Genomic DNA, 20,752 nt, shown 5'->3' with positions numbered 1-20,752 from the left:
GTTTTTTAAGGAGTCTGCAAACTGAATGGTCCTTGGAGATCAGGTCCTTGGAGACATATGCAGCCCCTGGGAAGCACATGGCATCATAGCTGGGAGGAAACCAGGGGAAAGTACTCCAGCCTATCTCTCCTCTACTTCAGTCCTGATGGTGTTTCCCAAAGTCAAAGTCAATCTGAGCAGAGGGTCAGGCAGCCTGAGTGATGGGGATAGGTCCTATAAGTAGACCCTCACCCTATCCCCAATTCTCTGGTATGGAGGCACGTGGAAAATGGAGTTCCTACAGGGAAATAATTAGCATGATAGAATTTTGAGTTCCCTTTGAGGATATCTATTGATAAACACATTCAGAAGAGCAGTATACAAGAGAATCATCTATCTTTTAAATAGATCTCTACTGTGAAGAAAGCTGAGTGCCGAAGAATTGATGCTTTTGAACTGTGGTGGTGGAGAAGACTCTTGAGAGTCCCTTGGACTGGAAGGAGATCCAAACAGTCCATTCTAAAGAATATCAGCCCTGGGTGTTCTTTGGAAGGAATGATGTTAAAGTTGAAACTCCAGTACTTTGGCCACCTCATGCGAAGAGTTGACTCATTGGAAAAGACTCTGATACTGGGAGGGATTGGGGGCAGGGGATTACAGAGGATGAGATGGCTGGATGGCATCACTGACTTGATGGACATGAGTTTGAGTGAACTCCAGGAGACGGTGATGGACAGGGAGGCCTGGCATGCTGCGATTCATGGGATCGCAAAGAGTCAGACACGACTGAGCAACTGAACTGAACTGAACTACGTGCACTCGGGCTTCCCTGATGGCTCAGTGGCAAAGAATCTCCCTGAAAATACAGAAGACTTGAGTTCAGTCCCTGGGTCAGGAAGACCCCCCTGGAGAAGGAAATGGCAGCCCACTCCAGTATTCTTGCCTGGAGAATTCCATGGACAGAGGAGCCTGGTGGGCTACAGTCCATGGGGTTGCAGAGTGGGACACAACTTAGCAAATAAACAGCAACAACAACTCTAATGCATAATGTGATAATTAATAATACAAAATAGTATTAGAATATAGCTTCTTTAGAACCCTTAATATAGAAAGAAATTCTTGTCAAATCTAGTGTTAATGACCCAAGAGAAGACTTAGCGACTGAGTAGCAGCAATAGTATTTGCATTACTTGCTTCAAAGATAAATATTTAAGCTCTTTCAATATTATTTTGAGTAGCAGGAATAAGCAGAGAGATGATCATGTGTTGGCAAGAGCATCCACCCCTTGTAAATTACAATTGCAGACACCAATTGGGTGAATTTATAAGTCAAAAAACAGCAAAAACTGAAATTAAGCTACACCTAGCATATTTATCTATTTTTCTCTTTCTTTTCAATTTGGGTTTGCATGTCTTTCTTCAAAAGTTTCACACAGTTCTCGAAAGCATGAAAGGGTCATTCTATTAATTGGGGGAAATTGTACCCTCCTCTATACAAGGCAGCCATTGATTGTACAGTAAGAGTCACAGGGGCCTGCAGTCCAGTTTTCTGAGTCATCGTTTCATGCTGGACTTAGCATTATGTTCATCTTTTTTAATTCAAGTCAGCCTTCTCTTTGAAGCTGTGTGCCTTCGATTTTAATTTGCTACAGATTTTCACTTTGAAGCAGATGAAATACTTTGATTCTTTGGAATGTCTCACACTTGGTGGTTAGGAGTTATTTTCATATATTTATTGATTACAGTAACTGAAATTCTCCCTTTTAGAATGGGAAAAACATAAACTATTACTCAGGGAAGGTAATGAACAGTTACTGAACACCTGTCACATGCCAGTCTTTTCATCTTTCTCTTTGTTCTGTATTCTTCATTTTATTTCACAAAGAAGTTTGGAATAATTTTTGTTAAGAGGTCACAATCTTTACTGTAGCTCTATGCAGCAGGTACTATTCATTTCACTTTTTTAGATGAGGAAGAAACATCCAAAGAGTTTAAATAACTTTGTAAAGCTATGAAATGAAGCAGTGTGTGTGTGTGTGTGTGTGTGTGTGTGTGTTAGTCGCTCAGTCGTGTCCGACTCTATGAAACCCCAAGTTAAACCTTGCTATCTCCCCAGGAAAAATGAGATGATCTACTAATATTAAACTCAGTGCCAGAACAGCATCAAAATATACCTGACAACCTATCAAAAGCTTTCAGTCACACCTGTTTCAATGGGATGGATTTTACCACAGCAGATTCATTCCAGGAATTTTGGATCTGGCATGGAGAGGCCCTTACTGAGCCTTAGTGATTGAATCTAGGAATTTAAGGCCTCAGCTTTTTGCCAGTTTATGCCATACCCTCATTTCCAGTGATTGATAGGTAGAGAACTTATAGACATGTTCTAGAGCAGAAACATGCCGGATAAGCATGTGAGAATGGTTAATCTGAGTTTTCAAAGGTGTTTGTCCTCTTAAAAAAATACAAATGAACTGATTTACAAAGCAGAAACAGATTCGTAGATTTAGAGAACCAACTTATGGTTGCCAGGTGGAAGACTGGGGAAAGGGATAGTTAGGGAGTTTAAGACAGATAACCAACAAGGACCTACTGTATAGCACATGGAACTCTGATCAATATTATGTGGCAGCCTGGATGGGAGGGGAGTTTGGGGGAGAATAGACACATGTATATGTATGGCTGAGTCCCTTCCCTGTTCCCCTGAAACTATCAAAACATTGTTAATTGGCTATGAAAAAATGAAAACGTTAGTCACGCAGTCCTGTCCGACTCTTTGCAAACCCCATGGACTGTAGCCCACCAGGCTCCTCTGTCCATGGAATTTTCCAGGCAAGAATAGTGAATGGGGAGCCATTCCCTTCTCCAGGAGATCTTCCCAATGCAGGTAATCAATCAGCTATACTCCAATACAAAATTAAAAATTAAAAAAAAATACAATGACTCTTCAACTTTCAGCTGCTATATGATCAGCCCATCAATTTAATAACACTTTGAGGGTAGGAAACACTGCCACATTGAATATACAAATCAGTTTCACATCCTGATTTCAAAGATGTTGAAACAGTCAGAGAAAAAGCACATGTTAGAAATGAGGAAACAAAGAGTTCCTGGAAGGTTACCTGACTTTCAGAAGTACACTTGTTTCTTGTAGTCAGCTGGATCCAGACGATATTTGGGGAAAAAAAAAAAAAAAACAAAGAGGAAGAAGAGCTGTTGATTTTGAATTGTGCTGCCCTGGATAACCTACTAAGATGGTCATTCTAACGGGTAAATGGGTCACGCCTGGGCCACTGTGTCTCCTGGGCTGGTTCCCGAGTCAGTAGACTTGGAAAACCAAGACTCAACCACAATGTCTCTGAGCTTCCCGAGGCTTCGTGAGTACAGTGGGCAGGCAAATGCCTTTCTTGTGAGACTGGTGGACATTTGACAGACCTCACCTCGATGGGTTACCTTGTCAGGTGGTCAGGACTGTTGTAGGTCTTCTACGATGGTTTATGACCTATTGGTCTCAGCCACCCTGCCTGGGAGTCACAGTGACTAAAAGAGTCAGAAGAGATTATTTCCCTGATTCATCCCTTTGCCTGAATCTCAGAAATTCCAGAACCCTGTCCAGATTCTCCTTTTCTATTCACTGCCCCCCCTTTTTTTCTGGAGTATTTAAGGTGCATCTCATGGGCTCAGGGTCCTTAGTTACCCTGTGGCATCTGCCACCTTCCCCTCTGCTGCTCTGGGTCCCTGTCATGACATCAGTAGAGGCTCCCAATTCCTGGGAGAGGCCAGCCACTTCTCCAGGGACCCTTTGCCAGGTCTGCTGAAGCTCCAGCATCAGTCCTGCCAAATTTCACATCTGAGAGAGAATGAAGGACGGGGAAGCTGGCGTGCTGCAGTTCATGGAGTTGCAAAGAGTTAGAAACCACTTAGTGACTGAACAACAACAGGGGTCCCCAGGGGCTGCTTTTAGTTGGTGCTTACACTTTCATGACAGTTCCTGTAATTCCAGGGGACATTTAAGTTTTTATGAGAGGTTAAAATAAGTGAAAATCACCACTCAGGTCTGACTTCCTGCTCAGTCACAAACTACATAGAATCAATAAGTCATGTAACTAACGGGGTCTCAGTTCTTCCTTCCTAAAATGAGGGCTGGAAGAGCTTATTTGCTTGGTCCTTCCCAGCACTGATATTCTCTGCATTAAAACCATTTTGGCTGTTGTAAGAAAATACGAAGCCACATTTGTCGTATTTAGAAAACATTAGTCTTAGAGCCTCCTTAAACATATACTGTTTAGCATTTTAAGAGTAAGCATCTGTTTGATGTTGGGAGAAATTAACTTGTAGGCTCCAGATGTGATCCTGTTCTCTGTGGAAACATCTATTTAAAGCCCACGTCTCTAACCAGCCTGGAGGCAGCTGCCAAGATCTCTTATGTTCCTTTACCTGTTTTTTAGTCTTTGCGGGATGAAGATTTTGTGAAGCTTTTCCTGCTCCGTTGGCTTATTTTCTTCTGTGTTGAGAACTTTTTCTAGCCTGGGATCGTTCTCAGTCTCCCACTGCACTTCTTCTGTGATGTAAGAGCAAAATGTAGTCGTTGTGGACTCCCATGGCCTCAGGATTCAGTTTGAGAGCAAATCCCAATGGTCTTTGGATCTGAAATCACACTGGAGGGCTTTTTACTGAGACACCATGGAGCAAAATTTTCTAGTTTGATGTGAAAACTCAACATTCCAAATCCTTAGTCTCTTTTGCTTTTCTGTTTCTGCCTTCTCCATGAAAGGTACAGGTTGTTTAAAAAAAATTCAGTGGAGTCCATTTGAAGATCTAATTGGCTTTATTCAATGATTCATGAATCGAGAGGCATCCCATCTGACAAAGTTAAAAAAAGCTCCAAGGAGCTGAACCAAATGGGAGGTTTTTATAAGCACACGGGATGGGGAGAAAGAAAGAGCAGATTCCCTTACTTCCTTTGGGGAATGGAAAAATGGGCCAGTTACCAGTGGATTACCTATTTCTGCTGTCCAGGCAAGTCTAGATGGACTGGTATAAGATTACAGACCTGGGAGGAGCAGAAATTGCAAGAAGGTTGGGATTTAAGTCTTGGTTTGCTGACATGAGGCTTAGCACAGGTGACTCCATTTGGAGTCTGTTGTCTCTATTTTTTAACAAGGTGAAACTACAACATCCTAAGTTTTTAGAAAGGTTAAGGTTTTGTGTTTTGAAGGTCTAAGTGACATTTGGTAGAATGTGTGTGTGTGTGTGTTTGTGTGTGTGCTCAGTTGTGTCCAACTGTTTGCAATCCTACAGACTGTAGCCCACCAGGCTCCTCCATCCATGGGATTCTCCAGGCAAGAATACTGGAGTGGGGTGCCATTTCCTCCTCCAGGGGTCTTCCTGACCCAGGGATTGAACCTGCATCTCTTGCATTGGCAGGCAGATTCTTACCACTAGTGGCACCTGAGTGGTTGATGGACTGTCCCAGAACTAAACAATGAAGTGTGTATGTGTGTTTGGGGGATTGGGGGGGAAGCAGTGATTGGGGGAAAGGGAGTTCCATGCGCCTTTTCCCTGGCTCTCACATATCTTAGCGATTCAGAGTTTGTACAGGCTTTTTTTGTTGTTGCTTTTTGAGCTCTTTTCCTTTTTTGCATTTTTGTATCCCACTCCCAACTCACATACCCATCTCACTTACTCACATCAACAGCAAGTACTCGAAACTGTAGCCTGTTTACTCTTTCATTATTCTCTGGAGCCTCTAGCTTTTAAAATCCAATTTGAGAGAATGTTCTTATAACTGAACCTAAACTCATGGGAGAACTTCACATTTAGACACTGTAAGGGTGTGTGTATGTGTGTGTGTGTGTTGGGTGCTCAGTCGTGCCCAACTCTTTGTGACCCCATGGACTGTACCCACCAGGCTTCTCTGTCCATGGAATTCTCCAGACAAGAATACTGGAGAATTGCCATTTCCTTCTCCGGGGAATCTTTCTGACCCAGGGATCAAACCGGCTCTCCCACACTGAGGCAGATTCTTTACAATCTGAGCCACCAGGTAAATGCCCCAAACTAAAAACCTCCAAAAATAAGATCTCAGAAGCCAAATTTAGGAAGTCTAGACTTTCTGTGAGTGATGATAATAGTGAGTCTTATTTTTTATAATATTAATGGTGGCCATTCAATAAGTGCTGGTTACATTCCAGACTCCATCTGCTATATACATCACCAACAATTAAGCAAAATTTTTCTTTGCTTTTGTCACAGCAAAAAGACTTAATAGATTTTCCCGAATTTAAAGAGATATGGTTACAAATATCGATGGCTTCATTTCCACTAAGTTGCTCTGAGAGGCCACTGGCAGGTGTGGGCCTGGCCCTGAGGAGGAGCAGAAAGTGAGATACAATGGGAGGCTGCGGTGCCCAGGGGTGTGAAGGACAGGCCATGGTGGGAAGCACGTGTGAAATCACCAGCAAGGATTGTAACCGGGAGCCCCAGGATGGGCGTCATGGACCAGCTGCTCCAAGGGAATCACGTTCATTTTAAGCCACGTTGCTTCTCATATGGATGATTCAGTGACATATGCTGGAGAAGGGAAGGGACACAAGGGTTTTTGAAAATAGTTAATGAGTCTCAAGTAATGCCAGAAAAACTAGGCAGCATTTTGTGTGTTTGTGTCTGTACATATGAGTGCATGTGTGTGTGTGTTCATGTATGTGTCTATACATGTGTGCTTATGAGTATGTATCTTTTGTTATGAGTATATATGCATAAGTGTTAATACATGTATGTGAATATGTATGTCTAAATACAGATTGGGCATGGGTGTATGTTCATGCATATGTGTATATGATGTGTGTCTATATGTATATGTATGAGTGTGCATTTATATATGTAGTGTCCACGCACATGTGTGTATCTATACACATGAAAGTACATGTGGATATTTGTGTTGGTACTGTGTGTGTTTCTGTACATATGTGTGTGTATTAGTATCACCACCATTAAGAGCTTGGACAATGGAACAAGAGACAACTGGGTTCAAGACTTCCATCATAATTGTATGTCCTCTGGGAAATTTCTTGACCTCTTTTTCTTACAGTTTGTCTTTAAATTGGAAACAATAATAATTCATGCCTCATAGATTGTAGTGAGGGACATGTCAAAAAGCGTTGGTAGTGCTCTGGCTGATAAGCAGATAACAGCGTTAAATCATCAGGATCACCACCTTTATCATCATCTGAAGTCCTTGCATCCGAAGGACTCTGAGTCTGTGAGAGTGAGACAGCCCCTTCCAGTTCAGGATGCTAGGTTTGGTTGGTCTGTGTACTGTTCAAAATGTCTGTTAGACTGGTGATACCTTTCTTGTCTTTCAACACAAGCTGGAAAAACTAAGTTGATTGGTTCTGGTTATGACCTGTAGACAAGGTTGCTCCATCCTCATAGATGAATGGGAGTCAGTTGTGCTATTTGTACGTCTCTAGTTGAAAGCAGGGTAGAGGTCTCTGTTCTGGTGGCAGTGGGGGCTTCAGAGTCTGCTGAACCTGAATTTGAGTCCTTAATGCAGCACTGTATGACTTGGACCCAATTTTTCTTTATTTGTTGTTTTTTTTTTCTTGTTTCTTTGGGTGTTTTTAGGACCTCAGATGTACAAACTGGGCTTCCCAGGTCATGCAAGAGGTGAAGAACTCACCTGCCAATGCAGTAGACATAGAGATGCAGGTTCATTCTCTGGGTTGGAAAGATCCCCTGGAGGAGGGCATGGCAACCCACTCTGATGTTCTTGCCTGAAGAATCTCTTGGACAGAGAAGACTGGCAGGCTACAGTCCATGGGGTAGACAAGAGTCAGACATAACTCAGTGACTTAGTATGCACACACTTGTGTGAATTAGACTACTAGTAATCCTCGGTCAATGATACACTCCAGTTGGTGTTTTCTCTTTATTTCATTGTTTTCTAAATGCAGTAAGGCTAGTGAGGGGGTCTCCTAGGTGGCTCAGCAGGTAAAGAAATTACCTGCAATGTAGGAGAGACCCAGGTTCGATCCCTGAGTCGGGACGATCCCCTGGAGGAGGAAATAGCAACCCACTCCAGTATTCCTGCCTGGAGAATCCCACGGACAGAGGAGTCTGATGAGCTACAGTCCGTGGGGTCACAGAGTTGGACACAACTAAGGGATTAAGTATGCATTCACACAAGACCAATGAGACCACCTCCCCAAACAAAAGCCAGATTTGACAGTGACCTTCACGTAACCATCAGGCCATTCCCTTATTTCATTCCAGCTCCACCTGCCCTGACTTTATCCTGAGTCTCATGTTTGTTACTCCTTTTCTTTCCTTTCCATGTGCTTTCACTGCATTCATAAGAAATCCGAAAAAGGAAACCTTTAATTATAATTATCTTTTACTTTCTATAAAGGATATAATGTTGCATGTAATCCTGTGAAACTAATTTTTTATTTCAGAGATTCATCTACATGATGATACACTGTACTACTTTTGTTTTGCTCTATTGTTTAATATTCTAATGTGTGAAGCATTTCATAGTGTATTTATATGGTCATTTGTTGATGGGGCATTTGTGTGTCTTCAGAACGTTATTGTTGTAGAGAGGGGTATTTTGACATTGAACAGAAGTCTTCGTGCACATGTGTAAGAGTTTCTTGGAGAACAGTACAGAGGTTTCTTTTAAAATTTAAAAACAGAGATACCATATGATCCTGCAGTCTCACTCTTGGGCATATATCCAGAGAAAACCATAATTTGAAAAGATACATGACCCCAATGGTCATACCACTACTATTTACAATTGCCAAGACATGACAACAACCTAAATGTCTGCCAACAGGTGAAAGAATAAAGAAGATATGATACACACATACAATGGAATATTACTTGGCCATAAAAAATAATGAAATAATGCCATTTGCAGCAACTTGGATGGACCTAGATCTTATCATACTAAATGAAATAAACCAGAAAAATACAAATATCATAAGATATCATTTATATGTGGAATCTAACAAAAAAAGATACAAATGAACCTATATGCAAAACAGAAATAGGTCTATACAAATAGAAGACAAACTTAGAGTTATGAAAAGAGAATGGGGGAAGGGGTAAATGAGGAGTTTAGGGTTAACATGTCCACAATGCTGTACATAAATAGATAAGCAACAATGACCTACTGTTTAGCACGGGGAACTATACTCCGTACTTTGCAACAAACTATAAAGAAAGCCTGGTAGGCTACAGTCCATGGGGTTGCAAAGAGCTGGACATGACTGAGCAACTTCACTTTCACTTTCATAAAGGAAAAGAATCTGGAAAAGAATAGACATAAATATACGTATAACTGAATCACTTTGCTGTTCACCTGAAACTAACACAACATTGTGAATCAACTATACTTCAATTAAAAATAATAATTGAAATTGAAAACGAATTTCTCTTGGACAGATGTGGAATTGCTGCATCCTAGGGTGTATGAATGTTTAACTTCAGGACATAGAACCAAATGGTTTTCCAAAGTCAGTAGACCTAATTTTCACTCTCATTGGGATGTAGGTCCACAGTCCTTTAACACTTGTTGGACTTTTTCATTTTTGCTAGTTGAATGGTTATCTCACTGGAGTTTTATGTTTCTCTGACAATTAATAATGATGAATACTTCTCACGCTTACTGGCGGCTGTGAAATGTCTCTTCCTATATTTTGATCACTTTTCTCTTGGGTGGTGATTTTCTTACTTGTGTGTAGGAGATGTTGAGCAAGTTACTTGACCATTTGGAGATTATTTTTGCATCTAAAGATGGGGTTGATAGCTCAGTGTTTGGGGGTTGATTTTGGATTCATGTTTATATAACATACCATAAGTACTAGCCTAGAGCACAATAGATGATCAGAAAGCAAAGCTCTTGCTTGTTTCTTGGTCCCTCCCCACCACCGGAGCCTCTATTTCATAGACTAGCTTTGTTGGAATGTGCCCCATTTACTTAGTTGGAGAATCTCTGCTTATTGGCCTGGCCAGTGTAGCCCTACTAATATTTTTATACTTTAGAGATTAAGCAATTCAGTGAACTCAGACTCTCTTGGAAGAAATATGGGGAAAGAAAGTTAGAAGGGAAGAGCTTCAGTGGAGTCTGGTAAAATAAAGGAGGAAAAAAATTCAGCATCATTATTCCATTTTGCTTTCAGTAGCTCTGTTGGTAGATGTTTAAACTGTGTGTATTAATACAGCATGGGCTTCCCAGGTAACTCAAATGATAAAGAATCTGCCTGCCAATGCAGGAGATGTGGGTTCAATCCCTGGGTCAGGAAGATCCCCCGGAGGAGGAAATGGCAACCCACTCCAGTATTCTTGCTTGGAGAATCCCATGGACAGATAACCCTGGTGGGCTACAGTCCGTGGGGTTGCAAAGAGTCAGACACGACTGAGCATGCAAACCCATTAATAGGGCATTGAAGAGACTTCCTTGGCAGTCCAGTGGTTAAGACTTTGCCTTCCAATGCAGGGAATGCAGGTTCGATCCCTGGTTGGGGAGCTAATATCCTACAAGCCTCGTGGCCAAAAAAACAAAACATAAAACAGAAGTAATATTGTAACAAATTCAATAAGACTTTTTAAATGGTCTACATAAAAAATCTAATTAAAAATATGGCAATTGTGGGAAACTAAGGATTTCTAAAATGCTCATCTACATATTTACACTGAAAATTTGATACAAAGCAGAAGATTCTATGATGCCCGGGAGCCGGCGGTCCTAGGATGCCCTCTGTGACTCGCGGTGTTCTCTTTGCTGCTGCCACTGAAGCTGCTTCACAGCACTTTTCAGAGGGCTGCACCGTCATGCAGAGAAGCTACAGAGAGGGGCCGGGAAAACGATTCGGAGACGGGTCTGAAGGACACTGTGGGATGCCGTGCAGTGATTGCTTCCTGCCCCTGGCTTGTTTTTTCGAGCTTTGAATTCAAGGAGAGCAGCTGGATGTGATCGGAAAACAGTTGCCTTTACCTCCCTGGATCTGTGTGTGTTTCGTTGAATCTATTCCTGGAGGAATAGCAGCCAGGATGCCTGCACTCCGGTCACTTTGAAACTGCTGCACTGCAGCATGCCATCCTTCATCTGCCTCTATCTGTGCTCAAAGTCCCTCTTAGGATTTGGAGGTAACGTTTTTGTCTTCCTAACATGAATGTGTGCTTATGAGAAGTGACCATTTATCAAACTCTGAACAGGATAAATGATGAAGCAAGTCCAGTTATAAATTCAACCAGGGAAATGTGGAAATTCTTCTTTAGTGCCTGAAGTCTTTGAAAACGTTGGTTCATTCGTGACTTTGTTACGTTAATTGTTCTCTAGTTTTTCTCTGTTTGAAAGGCTTTGCTTTTCAGTTTTTAGCAGGAAAACCTGGAGGTGAGAACAGATGGGGTTTAGCTACAATGTCATCTCACCTTCCTCTTTATCCTTCTTAGTCTTCGCCAATCTGATTCATCAGAAAGTCTTTGCTCTAAGGACACACACTTAGAGTTAGGAAACAGCTTTCGGTCATTATGGCAACTTCCATGGAAGAAGTGGTTAAAAGCTTGAATGTGCTCCAAAGAGAAGAATGCCACAGGCTTATGCTCAGGCTTTGCAATTCACAAGTTGTAATTCGCTTTTTTTTATGCCAAGAATTACACAGACTAGAATAGTCAGATGTAACTTAAATTTATTCTGGAAATAATAGTAAAACAACTTCATTAAAGCGTGGATGATACCTACACCTCAAAGGGAGGGAGCTGCCTGTCAGTCAAGCCAGGGATCTATTTCAGGCTGGAGAGTCTCATGTCTGACATCCTCAGTGGTTTCTGTGGGTCTTTTGTGGATCACTGGGAAAATGAATTTTTAGCAATAATTGGTTTTAGAAGTAACTAATTAGCAAGGTATGTATACAGAAGCAGCAGGAAACTCAGAAAGGTTTCTCTGCGGGCTCTTTTGTTGGAATCTTTTGATCTTGACATGTATTTTATCAAGTGAATTCATAATATTTTCAAAGGGGGCTGTTTCCTTTGTCACCCACCTCGTCCTGAGAGACAAGGGGCTTTGACTGAACAAGAACCCAACCCCTTTCCTGCCAACTACTGAGTTGCTAGTTTCTCTTAATTCTTTCCTTTTCTCAGAGTAACTTTCAAGAACAATATTATTATCTGGGAGATTTTGGTGTGATATTTTGAATATTATCTGTATTTTGCACCACACTTTATTTTTCTTTGAATGTCTGTTTCTGAGCTATTTCTCACATTTATTTTCAACGAATCCAGAAAGTTTTGCAGGGCTATGCAAAAATTAACTTTCTAGCATGGAAGTTACAGAGAAAATAGGCCTCCCTTAATAGAGCCATTTTGCTTCAAATGAACCTTTTAGTTGGAAATTGGTAATATTTTGCACCTTGCTGTTCAGTTGCTCCATCATGTCCCATTCTTTGCAACCCCATGGGCTGCAGCACCCCAGGTTTCCCTGTCCCTTACTGTCTCCCAGAGTTTGCTCAGACTCACATCCGTTGAATTGGTGATATCGTCCAACTATCTTATCCTCTGTTGTCCCCTTCTCCCCTCTGCCCTCAATCTTTCCCAGCACCCAGGTCTTTTCCAATGAGTTGCCCCTTTGCATCAGGTGGCCAAATTATTGGAGCTTCAGCTTCAGCATCAGTCTTTCCAATGAATATTCAAGGTTGATTTCCTTTAGGATGGACTGGTTGGATCTCCTTGCTGTCCAAGGGACTCTCAAGAGTCTTCTCCAGCACCACAGTTCAAAAGCATCAATTCTTTGGCTCTCAGCCTTCTTTACAGTCCAGCTGTCACATCTTTACATGACTACTAGAAAAATCATAGCTTTGACTCGACTGATCTTTGTCAGCAAAGTAATGTCTCTGCTTTTCAGTGCACTGGGGTGTGCCTGATTCCTCCAGAACAAACTGACAACACTTGAGAAATGGTGTCTGCCTGTGGGCTTACTAGAGACACCTTACCCAGGAGTTCTATTGGTGGCTGGTCCCATCGACATCCTCTACCACGTTCCCATCAAAATTCTAGGCTCCTGGAGGAAAGTGGGTATTCGGCATAAGCCATGTGGTTTGCACCAACAGTTTGGGCCAAGAGAGTCACCTGATCAGTTGGGAGCAGAGCAAACTCTCCCCTTAATCCAAGTTCCCAGGTACCAGCCAAGGGGCAGTCCTACAAAGAGGCCTTTCTAAGGATAGCATATCCTTGCTGCTCTCACACTTCTCTGCATGGGATCTACTGAAGGTTATTGAACAGCTACAGTGACCTTGAAAACCGTGGTTCGAAAGATTTCATTGGAGTGGAGTGGAGAACAGAGTGGAGTAGTTGGTGAGACACTAGAGCCAGGAGCTTGGAAATAATCTAGCCTAAATCTCAGATGTCAGTGTGAGAATAAAAAGAGGAGGGATGGTTGGTACGAAGAATAACAGGTCAAAGATAAGCAATGCAGGGATAGGAAGTGGTATCTAAGTCTGAGAGATGAACTACCCAGAAGGCTTTTTTCTGGTACAGGAAGATTATTTAGGTAGAGCTCCTTGATGGGAAGGGAAACATTATAAATTCTGGATATATTGATATATATTATCTATATTATATTACAATTTATTACATATCATATTTCCTACCTACTGGATGAGAAGGGAGACATTCTAAATTCTGGATATATTGATATAACATTTATTTACATTATTGCATATCATATTTATACTATATTAAGGGCTTCCCAGGTGGCACTCAGAGAAGGCAATGGAACCCCACTCCAGTCCTCTTGCCTGGAAAATCCCATGGATGGAGGAGCCTGGTGGGCTGCAGTCCATGGGGTTGCTGGGAGTTGGACACGACTTCACTTTCACTTTCACTTTTCACTTTCATGCATTGGAGAAGGAAATGGCAACCCACTCCAGTGTTCTTGCCTGGAGAATCCCAGGGACAGGGGAGCCTGGTGGGCTGCTGTCTATGGGGTTGCACTGAGTCGGACACGACTGAAGCGACTTAGCAGCAGGTGGCACCAGTGGTTAAGAATCCTCTTGCCAATGCAGGAGATGCAAGAGACTCAAGTTTGATCCCTGGGTTGGGAAGATCCCCTGGAGGAGGGCATGGCAACCCACATATTATTTATATTAATATATATTATTCATATCATATATATTATTCATATTGTATACAACATATTGTGAAAGTGAAGTCGCTCAGTCGTGTCCGACTCTTTGCAACCCCATGGTCTGTAGCCTACCAGGCTCCTCTGTCCATGGGATTTTCCAGGCAAGAGTACTGGAGTGGGTTGCCATTTCCTTCTCCAGGAGATCTTCCCAACCCAGGGATCAAACCCAGGTCTCCCGCATTGCAGGCAGACGCTTTACCACCTGAGCCATCAGGGAAGCATGTATTATTACACATAATCAAATTATATGTATATCATATAATATAAAATATGAATATTTTACCACCAACAAAATACATTCAAGATATTGGTAAATTACATTAGAAAAACTGATTCTAACTTGAAATTCATGTCCAAGGTATGTTTTTATGTCATGAGTAGACAATGAGAATAAATCACATAATAAAATAATTAGTGTTGAGAAGAAAATTTAAATTGTATTAGCTGTAAAGGACACATTATTAACAGACATAATTTTAACCTAGAAATATTATTAATGTCATTTTAAAGTATTATATTTTAGGCAACTTATTTTAGCATTTTATTCTACTTACCAATCATTAACAATTGGAATCCTTTACCCAAGCTATCTAATCTGGTCGTGATTTTTTTAAACATAAATAGCTCTTGTTTTTTTGTTGTTGTTGTTGTTTGTAAGAAAGAAGTATTGTGTGAACAATTCCCTAGAGGTTTGTTTGCTACAAGGTATAGATTTCTGGTTGGAGTTGATTTAGAAAAGAAACATAGGAAATGGAGTCTGTTAGGGGAATGGGAAGTGATGAGGTCTCTGGTCATTGAACCAAATTGATGAAACAATGTATGTGTACACAGCTTCTAAGAAAAACTCTCTTCTCACTGATTATCTGTACAACACAGGCAGATGCCAGCTGCCTGGAAGAGTATCTGTGCTGTGCCTCCAGTCACAGCGGCTTCTGAGAATCCAGTTATATTTCCTCCCCATAGTTACTACTGTAAATATCCTAGTCCTATTTATTGATTAGCATATAACTGCTTTTGATCAGACTAATAACCACTTTACTTAACCAGAGCAATATTTTACATTCCCTATTTTTTATTCTTTTAATGAAGATTCTCTCTCACTTGCAAGGGCAGAAAATATAGTAACAGGTTTGGGATCATTTTTAGACCTGCCCAAGTTGGGGAACACGTGTGATGCAGGAGCTGGGCAAAGCTCCTTCATAAATATGTCCTGTGGAGATGACGTTCTTGTGTTATACAAATTGGATGTGTCAGGATTTTAAATGTCACTTTGGGATTTAATGTGAGAAATTCCTGACTGGCATTTTCTTGACTTTCTTTAGAAGTGACCCGGTAGTCACAGAAACTTAGTTTCAATTCCTTGCTGCTCAGATGTGAGATTTTTCTCTTTCCTTCTTGCAAGTCCAGCCCCCACCTACTCCTGTTCCTCAGAACTCTTGCCATCTTCTTTGAATGTCAGGACTCCCATGAGTGGGGTGGAGGTGGATAGATGGGGCATCCTAAATCCTTTTTGCCTTCACAAAGTAGAGATCTAAAAGCAGGAAAAAGACTATCTTTCTCTTCCATGCAACTATTTTGCTTATTGCTAATTCTTAAAACTCATATCCCGTATTGCTCTAAAGTACCTGAGTTAGGCGTCCCAATTGTTCAAACAGAATAAATGGTGGAGGAAGTCAGGGTTAAAAGACGATACAGGAAGGAAAAAGCAGAGCCAGGACCAGGTGACTCTGAGAGGTATGTACCTTCATGCCTTGTGGACGAGGTAGGTTGCAGGTTTAACTCCTTCAGGGAAAGTGAAGAGGAAGACATGATTAGTGACAGATCTGAAATATCTTAAGATAAAAACCCCAGTTGTCCTACTCCTGAAACCTGAGAGGAGATTCTTCCAGCTGCTCTTTAAGGGTAATGTAAAGGACAATGATTCACCAGCACCCTGTAATAGACAGCTAGACTCATATGGCTGTTGGTTAGGACCTCGTCAGTAGATGCTTATTTACATGCCACACAAACATACATGAGCAGAAGGAGTTCTAAACAGACCACCAATTCCCAGTACACTTGTTGTTGTTCAGTCACTCAGTCGTATCTGGCTCTTTGTGACCCTGTGGACTGCAGCACACTAGGCTTCCCTGACCTTCACTATCTCCTGGAGTTTGCTCAGACTCATGTCCACTGGGACAGTGATGCTATCTAACCCTCTCGTCCTCTGCCATTTCCTTTTCCTTTTGCCCTCACTCTTCCCAGCATCAGGGTCTTTTCCAGTGAGTCACACCTTCACATCAGGTGGTCAAAGTATTGGAGATTCAGCTTCAGTATCAGTCCTTCCAATGAATAATCAGGGTTGATTTCCTTTAGGATTGACTGGTTTGATATCCTTGCAGTCCAAGGGACTCTCAAGAGTCCTCTTCAGCACCACAATTCAAAGGCATCAATTCTTTGGCACTTAGCCTTCTTTATGGTCCAACTCTCACATCCGTACATAACTACTGGAAAAACCATAACTTTGACTATACTGACCTTTGTTGGCAAAGTGATAACTCTACTTTTTAAATATGCTATCTAGGTTTGTCAGAGCTTTTCTTCCAAGGAGCAAGCATCTTTTAATTTCATGACTACAGTCACCATCTGCAGTGATTTTGTAGCCCAAGAAAATAAAATCTGTCACTGTTTCTACTTTTTCCCCATCTATTTGCCATGAAGTTATGGGACCGAATGCCATGATCTTCGTTTTTTGAACGCTGAGTTTCAGGTCAGCTTTTTCACTGTCATCTTTCACTTTCATCAAGAGGCTCTTTAGTTCCTCTTTGCTTTCTGCCATTAGAGTGGTGTCATCTGCATATCTGAGGTTATTGATATTTCTCCTGGCAATCTTGATTCCAGCTTGTGATTCATCCAGCCCAGCATTTCTCATAATGTACTCTGCATAGAAGTTAAATAAGCATGGTGACAATATACAGCCTGGATGTACTCCTTTCCCAATTTTGAACCAGTCTGTTATTCCACCTCCAGTTCTAACTGTTGCTTCTTGACCTGTGTACAGGTTTCTCAGGAGACAGGTAAGGTGGTCTGGTATTCAGCCTAAGAGGTTAACATTTTTCTATAGACAAGAAGAAGGTGGAGGACATGGGGGGTGGGGCAAGGTCTCTTCTAGGAAGGTCCCATAGGGTCCTGCTCAACTATGGAAGGACAGAGTTAATTTTTTCTACTCAGATTTAAGGACACATCCCTAAATGGATGGTCACTGTGGCTTCACTTAGGTATGATACAAGGGAGGATCCACAGCAGGGATAAAAATCCACTTCAAACCAACATGGAACATGATTCTAACTCAAGTTTCTTACCTTTATAGCAGTTATCTGGAAAAGTTAAAATTTGGGGGTAAGAATCATTGAACACCACATTGCCCAGAAATGAAATGTCATTAAAATCACATTATGTTTTGCCCACTGGAAAAGAAGTCCTAAAATGCATCATGCTGAAATGCAATTAATTACCCAAGAGCTATGAATCCTCAGATGCCTAGCATTTGGTACAGAACAGGCTGAAAAAAATAAACTCCAAGAAATGATGCTTAAATTTTGATCACATTGCTGCTCATGTCAAAATAGGGTCTAGCCAACCTAGAGAACGTTTGCATTCCTTTCTCTAAAAGAAGAATTTTTTAATAAGCAGGTCAATGTATTTGAAAATGGAATTTTATTTGACATGAACTAATGGCTCAATGGTGAGGAAATTTAGAGCCAATGTGTATTTCTGATGCCTCTTGGAATGTTTTCAAATGTGTTTACAACCACTTTTCTCAGAGTACATGACTTCAGAATGCTGAAAGTTTTCCACTTTACCCTTCAAAATGTGCTAATATAACAGAGAAGTCCATTTCAAAGCAATGCACATAATTTAAATTCTCCATGTGTACTGGACTTATATTCAGAAAGAAAGAAAGTCTCTAAAAACTTGGCATTTGATAAGAAAAAAACATACAGACTATTCAACACAATGAAACCTATTTTATTTCAAGGATTACAAAGTTCGATGGAAAATGCTGATAAGCTTGCTTTTCCATAATGACTGCAGTCTGCTCCCTCACCTCTGACATCTCTTGCCACGTCTCTGTTGCCAGGCAACAGCAGAGAAATAAAACCTGTGTAAGGAAACTTCCCTACATAAGGAACTACATAAGAATGGCCTGTATTCTTGAAGCTGGCGAACCACTTATTTAGAATTTTAAATGCATTTTTTTATGTTAAAAATATTATCAATAGCAATTCAGTGCCCCAGCCAGCTGCTGTAAGTCTGTTTAACTCTTGATGCCCTTCCAGGATTAAAAAGTAGCACCTTTTCTATCCAGAGTGAACAGGACACGTAGTAAACTCCTCGACCTCCAGACAGCCTCCTTATAAGAATTATAACAACTATCCCATACCCAACAAATAATACTCTTTTTAAAGATTCATTAGTAAGTCAAAGACAAATATCATATAACATCACATATGATGATATGTAGAATCTAAAAAAAAAAAATGACATGAACTTATTTACAAAACAGAAATAGACCCACAGCCATAGAAAACAAACTTACGGTTCAGTTCAGTTCAGTCGCTCAGTCATGTCCGACTCTTTGTGACCCCATGAATCGCAGCACGCCAGGCCTCCCTGTCCATCACCAACTCCCAGAGATCACCCAAACTCATGTCCATCGAGTCGGTGATGCCATCCAGCCATCTCATCCTCTGTTATCCCCTTCTCCTCCTGCCCCCAATTCCTCCGATCATCAGAGTTTTTTCTAATGAGTCAACTCTTTACATGAGGTGGCCAAAGTACTGCAGTTTCAGATTTAGCATCAGTCCTTCCAAAGAACACCCAGGACTAATCCCATTTAGAATGGACTGGTTGGATCTCCTTGCAGTCCAAGGGACTCTCAAGAGTCTTCTCCGACACCACAGTTCAAAAGCATCAATTCTTCGGCCCTCAGCTTTCTTCACAGTCCAACTCTCACATCCATACATGACTACTGGAAAAACCATAGCCTTGACTAGATGGACCTTTGTTGGCAAAGTAATGTCTCTGCTTTTGAATATGCTATCTAGGTTGCTCATAACTTTCATTCCAAGGAGTAAGCGTCTTTTAATTTCATGGCTACACTCACCATCTGCAGTGATTTTGGAGCCCCAAAAAATAAAGTCTGACACTGTTTCCACTGTTTCCCCATCTATTTCCCATGAAGTGATGGGACCAGATGCCATGATCTTCGTTTTCTGAATGTTGAGCTTTAAGCCAACTTTTTCACTCTCCTCTTTCACTTTCATCAACAGGCTTTTTAGTTCCTCTTCACTTTCACCATAAGGGTGGTGTCATCTGCATATCTGAGGTTATTGATATTTCTCCAGGCAATCTTGATTGCAGCTTGTGCTTCTTCCAGCCCAGCGTTTCTCATGATGTACTCTGCATATAAGTTAAATAAGCAGGGTGACAATATACAGCCTTGACGTACTCCTTTTCCTATTTGGAACCAGTCAGTTGTTCCATGTCCAGTTCTAACTGTTGCTTCCTGACCTGCATACAGATTTCTCAAGAGGCAGGTCAGGTGGTCTGGGATTCCCATCTCGAAGAATTTTCCACAGTTTATTGTGATCCACACAGTCAAAGGCTTTGGCATAGTCAATAAAGCAGAAATAGATGTTTTTCTGGAACTCTTCCTTTTTCCATGATCCAGAGGATGTCAGCAATTTGATCTCTGGTTCCTCTGCCTTTTCTAAAACCAGCTTGAACATCAGGAAGTTCATGGTTCACATATTGCTGAAGCCTGGCTTGGAGAATTTTGAGCATTACTTTACTAGCGTGTGAGATGAGTGCAATTGTGCAGTAGTTTGAGCATTCTTTGGCATTGCCTTTCTTTGGGATTGGAATGAAAACTGACCTTTTCCAGTCCTGTGGCCACTGCTGAGTTTTCCAAGTTTGCTGGCATATTGAGTGCAGCACTTTCAGCATCATCTTCCAGAATTTGAAATAGCTCAACTGGAATTCCATCACCTCCACTAGTTCACAGTGATGCTAAGGCCCACTTGACTTCACATTCCAGGATGTCTGGCTCTAGGTGACTGATCACACCATCGTGATTATCTGGGTTGTGAAGATCTTTTGTGTACATTTCTTCTGTGTATTCTTGCCATCTCTTCTTAATATCTTCTGCTTCTGTTAGGTCCATACCATTTCTGTCCTTTATCGAGCCCATCTTTGTATAAAATGTTCCCTTGGTATCTCTCATTTCCTTGAAGAGATCTCTAGTCTTTCCCATTCTATTGTTTTCCTCTATTTCTTTGCACTGATCGCTGAGGAAGGCTTTCTTATCTCTCCTTGCTATTCTTTGGAACTCTGCATTCAGATGCTTATATCTTTCCTTTTCTCTTTTGCTTTTCTCTTCTCTGCTTTTCACAGCTACTTGTAAGGCCTCCCCAGACAGCCATTTTGCTTTTATGGTTACCAAAGGGAAAAGAGCAGGAGGGATAAATTAGGAGTTAGTGATTAACATATAGATACTCACACTATAATATTTAGAATACGCAAACAACAAGGACCTACTGTATA

At 41.3% G+C, this 20,752-nt stretch overlaps 1 protein-coding gene across 9 annotated transcripts in view; it reads left to right on the top strand.

Annotated features, from left to right (window-relative positions):
* The window catches only part of EPB41L3 (erythrocyte membrane protein band 4.1 like 3), a 239,395-nt gene that overhangs the window by 49,036 nt on the left and 169,607 nt on the right, over positions 1 to 20,752 (top strand). The gene's annotated exons all lie outside the window — the stretch shown is intronic.

Source organism: Bos grunniens, chromosome 24 (assembly GCF_055505025.1).
Source record: "Bos grunniens cultivar Pamir isolate PY7600 chromosome 24, Bosgru_T2T1.0, whole genome shotgun sequence".
NCBI classification, from domain to species: Eukaryota; Metazoa; Chordata; class Mammalia; order Artiodactyla; family Bovidae; genus Bos; species Bos grunniens.
This window is presented reverse-complemented; position numbering and strand designations above follow the sequence as displayed.